Below are 15969 nucleotides of genomic sequence, written 5' to 3'. Positions count from 1 at the left end.
AGAGAAAGTAGATTTTTTTTTAAATTTGAGGTAACTATGCATCTAAGTGTTCTGTCACTGAGGAGGTAAACATGGAGCCTAATTAGACAACTAACAAGCTTTTCTCTTTACTGAGAGGATTTTTTTTCTTACTTAGTTTTTATTCATAATCATAAACTTAACTCTGCAATCCAGCTAGACTTGAAGGGGAATGAGGAAAATATGGAACCCAAAGAACTTCAGTGAGAGCAGAGATTACAGGGTACTGCGAGCTGGGGCTGGGGTGCTTCTCCTGAGCTACAGAAGGAACGGTCTGGTGGGTAAGAAGCCCGCAAGTCAAAAGAATTAGAGTTGTCCACAGTCGGAAATGGTGATCTTCTTGCTGGTCTTGCCATTCCTGGCCCCAAAACGCTCCATGGCTTCCACAATGTTCATGCCTTCTTTCACCTTCCCAAAGACCACATGTTTGCCAGCCAGCCACTCAGTCTTGGTGGTGCAGATAAAAAACTGGGAACCGTTTGTGTTTGGTCCAGCATTTGCCATGGACAAGATGCCAGGACCTGTATGCTTCAGGATGAAGTTCTCATCCTCAAATTTTTCTCCGTAGATGGATCTGCCGCCGGTGCCATTATGGCGTGTGAAGTCACCACCCTGGCACATGAGTCCTGGAATAATCCTGTGAAAGGAAGAACCCTTATATCCAAATCCTTTCTCTCCAGTGCTCAGACCACGAAAGTTTCTGCTGTCTTTGGAACTTTGTCTGCAAACAGCTCAAAGGAGACGTGGCCCAAGGGCTCACAATCGACCGCAATGTCAAAGAAAATGGTGGGGTTGACCATGGCTGCAGCAAGCAGTGAGAGGGGACAGCGGCATCTGCAAAGCCCTGAGAGGATTTTAAGATGTGCCCACATATCCCTGGCCATGCCTCCAGTTGGGAGTTGAACTATGAGTTCTATGCTTTGAACCTGAGCTTGTTCTGGTGACCGTTACAACCAATGGAACACAATGATGAGGGATCTTGGAATCATAAGGACCAGGGACTCCAATGATGTAGGGCTAGAGGCTGAAAGCCCATGGTCCTTACTGGCCACTGATGCAAATCCTGGAGTTCAAAGACTGGAGAAACTGAAATTTTGATGATACAAGGTTGGGAGATGAGGAGGGTGCCAGGACTGGGGAGGAGGGAGGCTTATTTGTGACTTCTTTACCTTGTCAGTTTCTATCCAAACTCCTGACTAAGTGGACAGAACATAGGAAGGGCTAATCTCTCAGTCCACCAACTCACTTCCTGGCCTCTGGAAACACCCTGACAGACACAGAAACTGTGCTTCCCAGTCTCTAGGTATCTGTCCAGTGCAGTCAACTTGACCTCTGGAATTAACCATGTCACAATTAACCATGTTACAGGCTGGGATACAGGCCCCACCCCGACACACATTTTCCTCAAAACTCAGTCTTGGGGATTTACACTGGGATCTTCTCAAATACCAGGCTGGGTCTTAAAACGTTTCTACTGTCAGTCTGGGAAAGAAAAAAAAAACAAAAAAAAACAAAAAAAAAAACTTCATTTCTGGTGGAGAGCCAAAGAGTCTTCCTTTACTTTGGAGCTACCCTTGAAAAAGGTAGCTTGTTAACCCCTGAGCAGGTCAGGGGAGGAATAAAGGGCTCCCAGAATAATGCTCAGCCAAGAGAGCCTCAGAGAAGGGGTTTATTAGTAATAGACCCTCTTCCTCTAGGAATTTTATGGGAAGCTGTCAGGAGCATGGGCTCAGCAGCAGATGCTGTCCAGCTGCCTGGTATCTAAGGGCCTTGATTTGAAAGCATATTCTCCGCGGGGTCTTGATGTATTTTTAAGAAGACAGGCAGAAATTACTTATTCCTCTCGGTGTATGATTTCTCATTTTTCTTCCAGCAGAAATGGGGAATGAATTGCTCTGGGATTTGCAAGCTTCCTGAGCATTCCAGAGGGTGGCAGCTAGAATGACAGTAATGACTTAGGTCTCCTCAGAGGGTGGTCCCTTCATTACTGGGCCAGCCCGAGCTGTGGTTCCAATCGTCATTCACACTCTGCCACACCACTGCTCCGTTTCCCACTCTGTCCATCACAGCTGGGACCACAGAGACTCCGATTGCTGCATGCTTTGCTTTGCAAGATAGCTACTCTCTCCCTGCAGCTGCCTGTCAGCAACACCAGCCATTTCCCGCAACGGGATGTAGGCTGGAAGTTCTATAGAGTCTCTCTCTCTCTCTCTCTCTCTCTCTCTCTCTCTCTCTCTCTTTCTCTCTCTCTCTGTCTCTCTCTCTCTCTCACACACACACACACACACAGAGAGAGAGAGAGAAAGAGAGAGAGAGAGAGAGAGAGAGAGAGAGAGGAGAGAGGCATCCTTCATACACACATAGATATAGAAGGAAACCTGAACTTAAAAGAACACTTAAGCAGCCAGGAGGTAGTGGTGCCACCTTTATTCCCAGCACTTGGGATGTAGAGGCAGGCAGACTGCTATGAGGTTGAGGCCAACCTGGTCTACAAAGCAAGTTCCAGGACAACCAGGACTGTTACACAGAGAAACTCTGTCTCAAAAAACAAAACAAAAGGAAAACACTTAAACAAACTGAGAAGTAAGCCAGAAGCTTTGACAAGGGAGATAAAGAAACAAAGAGGGTGAGCCCCACCTACTTAACCATGGTAAGGGGTCAGAGACCCTGATCACCACACAGGACCACAAAGAACTGTTTTCCACAACCCATACACAATGCACATAGTTCTCATATTTTTCTTAAGTAAAAAATACAACTCCTACAGTGACTATGTACTTGCCATATGCTACAACATGTCATATTGAGCAAAAGACAGCGGGGGTTGAAGGATGGCTCAATGGGCAAAGGCATTTGCCTCACAGGCCTGATGTCTTGAGCTCCATCCCTGGAGCCCATGTGAAGGTGGAAGAGAACCAACTCCACAAGATGCCCCCTGACTTCCACACACATGCTGCCCTCTGCATTATGCATGCACACGCAAATTACAAACAAAGTAAGTTTTAAAGACTGTAGACAAAAAGGAGTATTGTCTACAATTGTATTTTCAGGAAAGGGGGAAAGGGAAAGTGTCCTGGGTGCTTTTGCGTGACAACTTGACATAAGCTAGAAAGTCATCAAAAGAAGAAGTCCTGGCTGAGGAGTTGTCTCCTTGGAATCCAGCTGTAAGGCATGTGCTCATTTAGTAACCAATGGAGGAGGGCCCAGCCCATGGTAGGGGGTGCCTTCCCTGGGCTGCTAGTCTTAGATTCTATAAGAAGGTGGGCTGAGATGGCCAGAGAAAGCAAGTCATAAGCAGCAACCTCCATGGTCTTTGTATCAGTTCCTGCTTCCAGATCCTGCCCTGTTTGAGCTCCTGTCCTGACTTCCTTCAGAGATGAGCAGCAATGCTGTTAAGCCAAATAAACCCTTTCCTCCCCAGCTTGCTTTTGGGTCATGGTATTTCATTGCAGCAATAGAAATCCTAATAAGACAGAGGGGAATTATGAAAGGTGTCTCACACATACGAATACACAGAGAGAGAGAGAGAGAGAGAGAGAGAGAGAGAGAGAGAGAGAATCCTGAGAAAGTACTAGATTTGTAAATATACATATCTATATCTATACATATCTATACTATACATATATGTAGTTATATATAAATTTTCTGTATGAAGCAAGCACCATTTCACTTTCCTATTCCAGGGAAGGACTGGCCAGAGTCTAGAACTAAGCGTAATTGTTTCATTTCCCTACACATCACAATCTAAATAAACATGGAGACATTCAGAACTTGATTTTTACCCTTGACGAATTCAGATGGTGGTGAAGTGGCATCAGTTACATTTGTGACATCCATTCCAGGTTCCCTTCTTCCAGGACGGCTCTCTCAAGGACTGGGAGAAGCCCAGTTGTTGACTTCGGCGGCAGCCATAGCAGCTGGTGTTTAAGTGTGTCACCAGCGTTTTCCATCAAGGCCCTCCTTACTGTGTTTTGTGGAGGGTGTCTCCTTCAGTCATAATGCCACACAGATTTTAGATGCTAACGGGGTGGTGAAAAAGTAAGGCCATACTAGAAATTCCAACCTGGTAGAACCCGGGGTTCTGATTTTAGCTCCAGATTATGACCAGGGCTAGAGGAAAAGCCATTTATCCCTAATGTATGCCTTTCTGAAAACTGGCTTGTTTCTCTTAGGAAAGAATATAAGGCAATGTCCTTTGATGAGTGCCACCATATGGCCCCTTGGTCTTTTTATGGGCTCAAGCAACTAATCCCTTGGTTGTAACACTACAGAAATTGCTACTCCACTGACTCAAGACTACACCTTATTCCTCAGTCCTTTCCCCAGGGTTCTGATTCACTTGGTCTGGGGTGAAGCCTAGGAACTTACATTTTGAACATATGCCTCAGTGTTCCTGCTGGCCCGGAAAAGCCCCAGGCTAGATGATTGTCATAAAAATTGACAAAAGCTCTTTGTTCCTTCTTAACTTACAATCCATTATATATTTGATTCTTTTGTAAAATATAGCCTAATAAACTTACGTCACTAAGAAGAGATACAGGAAAAAATATACAAGACAAAGCCTTGATTTATTGCTATTAGAGTCAAGAGACATAAGGTTACTACCAAACTGCAATAAAAGTTTCTACACATATAGTCAATTTCTATGCTAATCTAAACATCAGTAGTACAAAGAGTTCATGGAATATGCTTTGAATAGCACCTATCAAACTACCAATTATAAGATACAATAAGAAAACTCCTGGGAACCTCAAGATCTTTTTAGAGGTCTATATAGTTAAATAACACCCACAACAATACTAAGCTATTACTTGCTATTTTAGCCCCCTGTTCTTGGAGTATATAATGGAGATTTTCAGGGGTCACCTGCACTGCCAAAGATTGGCCTGGTTTGAATGCATGAGCAGATTAATAGAATAGAGAGCTACCTTCTATTGAGCCAGACATGGAGATTTTCAAAAATGTAAAACCTGTCACTCTTGCCATTCTTTTTAGTGATGGAAAATATGATTATTTTCATAAAAATGTTATAATATTTATGAATTTATTCTTACCTTCAAATCAATATATTTAAAGTTCTTTCATTCGTATGCCTATGTAGTAAATATAGGCTGTGAAGCCCATATGAAAAAATTTTGGGAGCCATTTCTAGGTTCCTAGAAAGGTCCTGAAACTATCCCGTTTGCTTACTAAGCTCTGGCTTTAGCCATCTTCTGTGGATGCTCCTGAGTTGGGAATGTTGAGCCTCCTGATCAGAGCTCGCGGCTGTGGGGCAATCAGAGCGGATATAGGGCACTCTTCTGTGTTTAACACGAGGGAAAGAGGGGTTTGAAATGGTTCTGATCCTGTTCTATAAAGGCCTCTGTGGAGTTTCTGAAATCTACATTCTAGATCACAATGTAGTCAATTTCAAAGCCTTCCCATTTCATTTTCCAGGGTAATGGCAGACCATAGAATTATCAATGCCCACCCCAGCATCTTCTGTGGGCCCTCCTCCCTTTTCTAGATCCATTCCTTCGTCTTCCCTTTCTCTTTCCCTTCTTTTCTTCTATGCTTTTAATTAGGTATGGAAGTGAGCATATAATTAAAAAGGTGTCACGGCACCAGCTACAGATGAAAGTTGAACTCAGTGAAAATGCTGGACCTTTCAGTTGGAGCAAAGGGATGCTGGCCTCAGGATTAGATGCCGGGGGCTTGGTGGGTCCTGGCTCTGGTTTGAATTTGTGTCATTAGTGTGAAAGACCATAAAAAAATACACCTGGTATATCCTGGGCACTCCATGCATTGAGCTCCTAAGTGCTTAACACAGATCAACAGGTTTAGCTTCTGAAGTAGCAACTGAAAGACAGGGGAATCAGACGCATTTAGCAGAATGAGACACTGGGACAACTAACATCCTTGTTAAAGCAAGACTTGAATCTAAAAATCTGTCAGTTAAACACATACCCTTTACCACCATAGCCCGTTTCTTATAAGCCACAGGAAAAACGGATACACCATTAGGAGTCACATTGATTTCTTTCCTCTCCTGTGTTTTGTCTGCAAGAGATGGATGTTTGCTGAGATGTGAGGATGGGTGTGTAGATGTGAGGAGAAGGCAGTTGTTGAAGAAACTAAAGGTCTAGAAGAGAAATGAGTAATTAAGAGTCTGCTGGGGTGGCGGGGTACCCCTTCTGTGAAGCATTGTGTGGGGAGGGGAGGAAACCCAGAACATGTGAGGCCCTGAGTGAATGTGTGTTGTTGGCATAGGCATAGCCATGTCAAGAGAGAAATGGCAAAAAGCTTCCCTTCTAATCCATGTGGATGTTGACGGTGTGGTGATATTTGGTTTGTACTTTACCAAATAAAGCTTGACTGAAGATCAGAGTGTGGAGCTGGCCACACTAGTTAGCTGGAGAGCCCAGGCAGTGGTGGCACACAACTTTAATCCCAGCACTTGGGAGACAGAGGCAGATGGATCTCTGTGAGTACAACGCCATGCTGGGATACATAAGATTGAATCTGTGTAAAAGAGAAACAGAGCCAAGTGGTGGTGACTCACACCTTTAACCCTGGAACTAGGGAGGCGGAGATGGGAAGTGAAAGAATGGGACAGAGGGAGGAACATAAGGTGGGAGGAGACAGGAGCTCAGGATTCAGTCTGAGATTTCATGGAGACAGCATTCAGTCTGAGAACTTGTAGAGACAGGATACCCCACTCAGTATGAGGATTTTGTAGTGGTAAGAGCTAGTGGTTGGTTGCTCTGCTTCTTTGATCTTGCAGATTTCACCCCCTAATATCCGACTCTAGGTTTTTATTATTAAGACCAATTAAAATTCATACAACATCACTGTGTGCAGATAATGTCCATTATAGTTTCTTCCCCACTGATATTTACAACCTAAAAACTGTTCCCCTACAGAGCCTGCTCCTACCAAGATTAGCTACACCTGTCCCCTTATCCCAGCTGTGCCCCATAAACCCTGACTCCTTGTTTATCTGTATGCAATAACTTTGCCTCCTTGTTCATGTGTATGCAATAACCCCCACCTCTGTTTGACTCTACATAATAAACATACTAAATTTCCAGGGTTCTACGTTTTCTCCAGCAGAGAGCCCAGACAAGGGATCCCAGATCTTCTGTGTGTTTGTGTGTCTGTATCCTTTTTTTCATTCCCTCACCACCTCAGTTAAGTCTATCCCTGGGACCCATTGTGGATGTGGTACCCTAGCTGTAATTTGAGCTCCCCACCGTGATGTTCTATATAGACATTCTGTGTATTTATACGTGGAGAGGCTGATTCCAGGTTGGCATGACAGGGAAGAATTCTTTTGCAAATCAGTTAAACACCTCGTGCCTATCATCCCTGTTGCTAGGAGGGAACATGGCAACCTAACTGTTCATGCTCCTTTCCTTGCATCCTCTTCTCTATCTTACTTGCCCACTGTTGCTACCCAGTGACACCTGGTCATGCAGTCTGGGGAGCACTGCTCCTGCGAATCCATCACTACCATGAAAAGCTCCCTTTATCTTGGGCTCCACTGAACCCATTGGCTTTGTTTCACAGGATTCATTATCTGAGCATTTCCAAATGACAGCTTCTCCATCCTGGTGAACCCTGGGTTCCAGCGCAGATATGTATGTGGTTTCCTGCTTCCTCTCACATCCTCCCACCTTCCTAGAAAGTCCTTCTGGTCCTCTGAAGCATCCTTCTTCCTCCAGGATGACAGCGTTGGTGATCCTTTATCCAGCCTCTTTCTGCACAGACATTCTCTACATGGAAGCAGCACTATGAAGATACAAATCGGACCACTCCATTATCTGAGAGGCAGTCATCTCCCTACCTAGTTAGGATTTGCACCCAAGTCTCTGTCTCCTGCCAATCCTGTGCTCTTTCCACGCCGTTTCCTGTCTATGCTCCAGTTGTTCTAAACAGCTCTCTGAAGAACCACCATTATTTCACCTCCCTGAGCCTGCTCAGGCTCCACTTTCTGTTCATGTCCCAACCTAAATATTGTCTCCTCTAGGAAATCCCCTCTGATCCTCCACATTTTGTGGGGAAAAACTGAAATTTGTCCACATACACACACACAATTTATTTACTTATGTGTGTGTCACAAAAGTGCCCATTGTACACACAGAAGTAAGACAAACACTTTCCGGAATCAGAGGTCTACTTCTGTTATGTAGGCTCCAGAGATTTAGCTCAGGTCACCAGACAACAACTGCTTTTTTGTCTGAATCATCTCACCAACTTCCCCCATAAACTGTTACCATCATGGTTTATAATTTCTGTCCTAGTTAGGGACGATTGCTATGATGGAACCCCATGATCAAAAGCAACTTGGGGAGGACAGGGGTTGTTTGGCTTATACTTCCACATTGACAGAAATCAGAACAGGAACTCAAGCAGGGCAGGAAACTAGAGGCAGGAGCTAGTGAAGAGGCCATGGAGGAATGCTACTTACTGGTTTGCTCCTCACGACTTGGTTTCTTATAGAACCCAGGACCACCAGTCCCGTGGTGGCACCACCCACATCAATCACTAATTAAGAACGTGCCCTACAGCTGGATCTTATGGAGACATTTTCTCAATTGAGATTCCCTCCTTTTAGGTGATTCTAGCTGATGTCAAGTTGACATAAAATAAGCTAGTACGGATATCTTATACTACTCTGTTTCCACTCCTGACAGAAGACAGAGAGGTCATTGCCTCCTTGTGTCCGTTCCAGGGTCCTGTCACTTTCCAGATAGGCAGAAGGTGAAGGGCAAAGGTATCTGCTAACAGAGCCCATCTCTGACAGTGAATTTCTTGCCTGCAACACACAGCCTCTCCTAACTGTAAGGAAAGTTTAGTCACAGGTTTGTGACGAAACATAATTGCATGCTGAACAAAAGAGAATTTTCTGAATAAGAGAAAGGAGATAATGAAGACCAGAGGACAATTATTGGTGCTTGCCATTTCTTAGAATCTTCAGACCCTAACACGGCCTGATGCGAGGCTTAGCAAGTGCTGGCTTCTTAATAAATGATCTATAGTAGATATACACACTCAAATATATGAGAATATAAGAATATATTTGAATGGGATGGCAAGTAATGGAGGAGACAGACTTTAAACTGAGCAGTACATTGTAAGGGAGAAATCTGCCTCAGTTACTTTCCTTGGTCTTCCTCAAGTCTCTGCTCTCTCCTCTCCATGTCCCCTGCTTATTGGTCCTTCATGGAGGCTTTATGAAAAGTCACCCCAGCTTTACCTTCCCAAAGTTTCTTAGGTTCTAAACTGTTGTGGAATATTCCTTTGACTGTGTGAAGATGTGTTGCATTTGTTTCTGCTGCATTTGTTTAATTAAGTAAAGATGCATTGCGTTTGTTTAATTAGGTAAAGATGCATTGCGTTTGTTTCACCTTGCCTGCCTGAGGCACCTGATCAGTCTAATAAAGAGCTGAATGGCCAATAGCTAGGCAGGGAAGGGACAGGCGGGGGTGGCAGACAGAGAGAATGAATAGAAGGAGAAGAAATCTAGAAGAGAATGAAGAGGAGGGAGGAGAGAATGAGGGAGAAGGAAAGGGACATGCCTGGGGCCAGAAGGCAGGTAGCCAGCAGCCAGCCAGACACAAGAAGCAGTGAAAGTAAGATACACAGAAAGAACAAAAGGAAAAAAAGGCCCTGAGAAAAGTAGATGAAGAGAAACAAGCTAAGTTATAGGAACTAGTGGGACAAGCATAAGATAAGGCCAAGTATTCATAACTCATAAGAAGTCTCTGTGTCATGATTTGGGAGCTAGTTGGTGGCCTAAAATAAAGCCTGGTACACTAAACTATTTCTCTTCTCTGCTGAAATGCTCCTCTCTAGGTAAGTGTTTAAAGTAAAGCCATTTTTATTATGGAAACATTTGAAAATGCCGCAGAGCTATACATACAAAGAGATAGGAAGTTAATACTCCTGTGATCCACGACAAGTCAATCTCAATTTTTGATGTAATGCCTTCTATTTTTTTTCTTCCTATACATATATTTTCTCTATGTGTTTAGAACACACACCACATGATGTTTTGTAATTCCTTAATTTATCCTGCCAAACATTTCCCCACATCACTGAATGGATGTTTGCTATAATTTAAGTGCTGTCATCCGGGATTCCACCAAGGTCTCATTTGTACTTCATAGGCCCTTTCCACCACAGCTTCACAAATCAGACTTCAGGGCTCAAGTCCAACATGTCAGGCTGGGTACGAAGAGAAGCAAGCGTCTAGACGGAATGAGGAATGCAATAGATTTAATGGAAAAGTGAGAGCCTGTCGTGGATAATGGGGAGAGAAACAGGAACAGGCTGGGAAGATGCCTAGTCTCCGTGAAAAGAGAATGTGAGGGAAGAGAACTGGGCAGGATAAGCCTCAGATGGTAGAAATAAGGAAGTCAAAGTCAAGCCAATAGGGAGCTTTAGTGCTGAATTTCTCCTTATGTTAGACCTGGTGAGAATAGCCTTGTTTTCATTGTTTTCAAACAGCCACCTGGATAGAGTAGAACCTCAGTTATGAACACTGCTATGGAGCTGAAGTTACCCAGCTAGACTCAAAGACATTCCTCCAAATAGGTTTTCAAGAATCTGCGTAGACTACATATGCATTCTCGCACAGTCTGCCAACACAAAGTAATCCAATCAGCCTGAAATAATAGCCATCTTGTACCCAGAAGCTAAGTTCACCTGCAGCACAAAGTTGAAGAGGTCACTCCAATCCACTGGTTCTTTCAGGTATGCACGGCATGGTCAGTTGTCATACTGTTTTTATATTGTTGGCTGTAGGAGACCAGCTTGTCATTGTTGATGACAAAGGAAGGCCATCTGAGCCAACACAAGCAACAATTAGGAGATAAGTAAGCCCATGGTGCCTGGTCCAAAGATTCATGTGTTTTCTCAGAATAATAACTCTCTTAGGCCAGTGCAACAGTGGACTCTGGGCCTCTCATGGTACCTATCAATCTGACAGTCTGTATTGATCTCTAAAGATTGACTGTTTGAAACATACCTTTCCAGTCAGGATTGCCTGATGCAGAAAGCCTGTTTTAACTGTTTCAGTTCACACTGGTTCTCTGTCTAACCCAGAGACTGAAAACTCAGACTTTACAAAGGACCTGTTCCGTACTAGCTAAACATGACATGGGAAACTTGGCATGTTTTATTTGTTGCACAAATATCCCCAGGATAGGGAATGAGGAACAGCAGGGAAGAAGCTAGGATAGGACATGACCTAAACCAGTGTCACTCTTAACATGGACACCTCCAAAGCATGAATTATACCACCTTGAGGCAAGGCAGTCAGTGACAGCCTTTGTATAGTATGCTAGTCAACCATCTGTGGTGTCCATCTCTTAGGAGGAAGAACACACAGTCTACAAGGGAGACAGCTCACAATTGGCTGGGAGTAGTCGTCTGTAGAAGGGAGCAGCTGGTGACAGATGCACTCATACAAAATAGGACTGGAAGGCTAGACAAGGCTACAGACAGCATGCTTACTTGTGACAGGGTATGAGCAATGAAACTTCAGAATGTAAGCACTGATAGGCATGTGGTGGTGTGGTGGGAAGTCCTTCTGTAACGTATTGCTTTTATTGGTTAATGAATAAAGCTGTTTTGGCCAGTGGCTTAGCCGAATAGAGCTAGCCAGGAAAACTAAACTGAATGCTGGGAGAAAGAGGGGAAAGATGTGAGTTGCCAGCTAGAACCTTGCCAGTAGGCTGCAAGCCTTGGGGTAAAATATAAAATAATGGAAATGGGTTAATTCTAGATGGAAGAGCTAGCTAGCAATATGCTTCGGCTATTGTCCAAACATTATTACAAATAATACGGTCTCCCAGCACTGGGGAGGCAGAGGCAGGAAGATCTCTGAGCTGGAGGACAGCCCTGGTCTATAGAACAAGTTCCAAGCCTGCCAAGACTACACAGAGAAACCTTGTCTCATCAAATCAAAACAAGAAAAAAGTAAGAAAATGAGACAAGTGAAGACTTGAGGCCCTATATCACGGGACCACCTTGAACTAAGTCTTTGTGCTCTACGGCCGGGTCAGCCTCACTAGTTTATCTGATATTCTGAGGAAAAACTGAAAAGGTAGACACTGATGTGAAATTTCTGATTTCTAAGTGTTGGAAAACACCAGAAAGATCTAACAAAATTCTCATGTCAGTCGGTGGTATATCAGTTCTGTGAAATTCTTACTGCTCTGAATATTTTTAATGTGCTTGCTCCTCCATTCTGGGGCTAATGAAGGGGATGTGGGCACTCAACACAGCTGCCCCCCCGCATCCATGGGCTTTGCATCATAGATTTCACCAAACAGAAGGAAGATATTCAGGAAAAAAAAAACTCATTTGTACTGGCTATGTTCTACCTATTTCTTGTTCCTGTCTCCAAAACAATACAGCATAACCACTATTTATACAGCATACACATTATCTAGGTATCCTAAGTAATCAAGGAATGGTTTTAAAACATATGGGATGAATATCTAGGATATATGCAGACATTAACCACATTGCAGGAGGAGCTTGCACATTGTCAAGGTTTAGTATTCACTGTCATCCTGAATCATCCTCGGAGGATCCAAAGGGACAACTGTTGAGGGACTGAGTTAGATTTCAGTTCTGCTACAAATGGAAGAAAAACAAATACAACAAATGTTTAAAAGAAGGTAGAAACTTCTTTTTTTCCTTGTGTAATATAAATGGAGCCAGGAAATAAGTTACTCAGCCTCTGAGGATTTCCAAATCCTTAGGGATGTGAGCTCCTTCTGCTTTGTTGCTCAGCCGTGTTTGAAGCGTGAGTTTCTCCTGTGACCAAACACTGTGCTTTCTCACAGGAGGCTGCAGTGCTCTGTGAAAACATGACTAGTCCTACCTGGGATGCGCTGTGTTAATTTAACATCAAGTCTCAAGGACTTTGTACAATAAAGAGTGCCAGAAGTTAGTGTGCCTCTGTCTAGTTTTCTTAAGGTGGGCATTAGAACGTTCATTGGTAGCCTAGGGATATGGCTGTATCATGTAGACTTTGATGTGTCTTAAGGTGGGCCTTAGAACGTTCATTGGTAGCCTGGGGATATGGCTGTATCATGTAGACTTTGATGTGTCTTTCCTTCCTGATATTCATTAATTCGACAGTCTGTACTGATCTCTAAAGATTGACGACGACTACTTGAAGCATACCGCTTCTAGCAAGCACTGCCTGGTGCAAAAGCTCCCGTTCAGTTATTTAAGTTCACTCTGGTTCTCTGTCTAACCCAGAGATTGGCAACTCGGAGTCTGATAATAAACTTGTATTCTATTAGTTAAGCCTGTTCCTACCCTATTTTAAAGACTGTACTTTCCTCCTCAGGCAGACCTGATACCCTCAAGAAGGCCCAGTACTTGTGTCTAGGACCCTCCTCCAATGCGCTGTTCATTTACTTTGACCAAATTCTGTCATGAGTCTTCCTCATGCTTTCTTAGAAGCCCGAGGTATTCCTCCAAAAGGCCAGTGTTCCAAACAGACCTTAGCGCTTGCAATTGAGTAGTGCTTTCTTAATTTGGGGGTGAAGTAAAGCCAATAAAAGAAAAACCTATATAACTATTTTTATCTAGTTGGTTTTCCTTTTATAAAAATATAAAATATAACAACAGACAGTGATGTGTTTCTTCTTTTTTGGTCCTGTGTATGAATTGTCTCAAAATGCATCAGTTACTGGCTCTTCTCTCGAGGCAGGAGGCTGGGCGCTTGAGATTCTGCTCATGAGGTAGCAGCAGTTCAGTGTTTTACGACCTGCTCTGTCTGGATTTGCAGCCGCATTTTGTCCTTCAGTTTTCAGAACTATGTGGTTCAGCCTTGAGTCAGTCTTAATTCTTCTTCCCCTGACTGTAGCTGGCTTAACAGCAACATCTCTAGTTTTAGACGTGACTTAGCGGCTTTGCAGTGGGTGTTCCCTGGGTCTGTTTTCCAAGGGCCTCTTCTAGTGCAGTGATATACATTTTGCCATGGAAGAATTTATGGTGAAATAAATCGGGACTGGTGTGCTAGAATAAATATGGAGAATTTGTGGGGCATGTGAATCTTTGATACATGAATGCACTGTAAACTTGCAAAGAAATAAGCAGCATTTTGTAATAATTCACACCACACATGTGTAAGAAAAGCGATAACTCACTGAGCAGAACCACTTGCCGTTGTATATTCTGTGAGGAATATTCTGTGGAGAACAAAGTTCTAAACACTAGAATATTATATAACTGTTAAACTATACCAATTGGTTTATATGTGATTTTTCTAGAAAGCTGACCATGATAAGTAGAAACAAAAACTTATCATACTATGTATAAATTGCTTTATAGTAGCCGAAATATAGCCAGTGTGTGAATAAAATCTGTGAAAGAGCAAGCACACAGTATTTACAATAAGACTAGAGGGGGCTGCTAGGATGGCACAGTAGATGAAGGCTTGCCTGGGCAAGTCTTACGACCTGATCCTCTAATCCTACCACGGAAGGTGAATACCAATTCCTGGGATTCTACACATGTGCTATAGAAAGGCTAGACATTTTTCTACTATGAGGAAAGTTTTTACCCTTAACCCCAAGAGGGAAAGTTATCAGGGAAGAAGGGGTTAACTTCATCTGCTAAATTTACATATGAATGGTTCCTTTATTTTTTTTCTGAGTTTTCTGTACTTAAAAAATATAGCAGTATTAATCTAGGTATGGTAGTATGGGGCTGTAATCTAAAAATTTGGGAGAGTGAGGCAGGAGGATTATGAGTTTGAGGTCATTCTCAGCGACATAGCCAGCCATAGACCTGGCCTAAGTAGTGAGATCCCAATTTAAACAAACAAGCACACAAATGTACCAAAGGAAGCAAACTTTTGAACATTTCACAGTGAAAACACAGTTGGAAACGCTTAGTCTCTATGCCCTTAAGCTTCTGCTAATATTAAAGACTTAAATGAGTTCAAAATAAAAAAGTAGACCTATGCTGGAGCTTTGGGCCTTATTTTTATCAAGAAGAATGTATATCTGTCACTTAAATTTGACCATTAGTGTTGGTTTTCTGGAAGAAAAAAATGCACCACTCTTAGCTTTCCAATTGCAGGCAACAATGTTGACTGGAGATACATACTTGTGGGAATAAATGAAGAATGGGGGTTCAAGGTTGACATCTAATTGCTGCAGAACTTGGAGCATAGAAAAATGAGAATGTCTATAAGGAATTTCTCTCTCCTTCTTCCACCTCCTGACTTTACATCACTGAGATGGAACAATTTGCTCATTTTCTTTCTTAACTAGACCAGGGAGATGTTTTAATAAATTTTGGCTGGCAAGCTTCCGGTCTCTCCAATATATTTTCCCTATCACTCAATTTTGTCTTCCTTGTCTGTAGAACTGTTGTTCTGCCTTTTGAGAAATGGGAAAGTCTTGCTGTTGAGCAATAAAGGGATAATCCTGGATAACAAATGCATGTGAAAGCAGGAGTGAGGAAAATGTAACGTGCCAAGGCGTTAGGACTATCATCATGTTTCCAAAAAGAGACAAGTAGTGGCGGGCACACACCTTCATTCCCTTCTCTTTCTACACTGTGCTTCCTGGGTCCTGACTCTTCAGACATGACAGCAAGGCACCACTCTGAGAGTTGTTGAGGGGGCTGAAGCAATGTCTTACTGACTGACCTGGAACCCTTGGAAATCGTAAATGTTTGAAGGGATCAGCGGGTGACTTAGCGAGACAGGAAGGAGGGAAGCCCTGCCCCACTGTTGATTGAAAGTTGATGTATGTAAGAGGGAAACTGAGGCATTGATTGTCTCTGTTAGTCACTTTCTCATCACCATGGCAAAGAATCTGTGAGAACCAATTTTACACATCTCAGTTTCAGAGATTGCAGTCTACCGTTCAGGTAATGGCATAGTGGGGCGAAACAGCTTAACCCGTGGTGCCTAGGAAGCAGAGAAAGGGG

General features: G+C 43.2%; 1 pseudogene; it reads right to left on the bottom strand.

The window, feature by feature from the left end:
* Positions 1-295: 295 nt before the first annotated feature.
* LOC130880959 (peptidyl-prolyl cis-trans isomerase A-like) lies at positions 296-902 on the bottom strand (annotated as a pseudogene).
* Between the last annotated feature and the right edge of the window lie 15067 nt (positions 903-15969).

The sequence above is a fragment of the Chionomys nivalis genome, chromosome 9 (genome assembly GCF_950005125.1).
Source record: "Chionomys nivalis chromosome 9, mChiNiv1.1, whole genome shotgun sequence".
Taxonomy (NCBI): domain Eukaryota; kingdom Metazoa; phylum Chordata; class Mammalia; order Rodentia; family Cricetidae; genus Chionomys; species Chionomys nivalis.
Note: the sequence above shows the minus strand (reverse complement) of the source record. Positions and strands in the feature narration are given on the sequence as shown.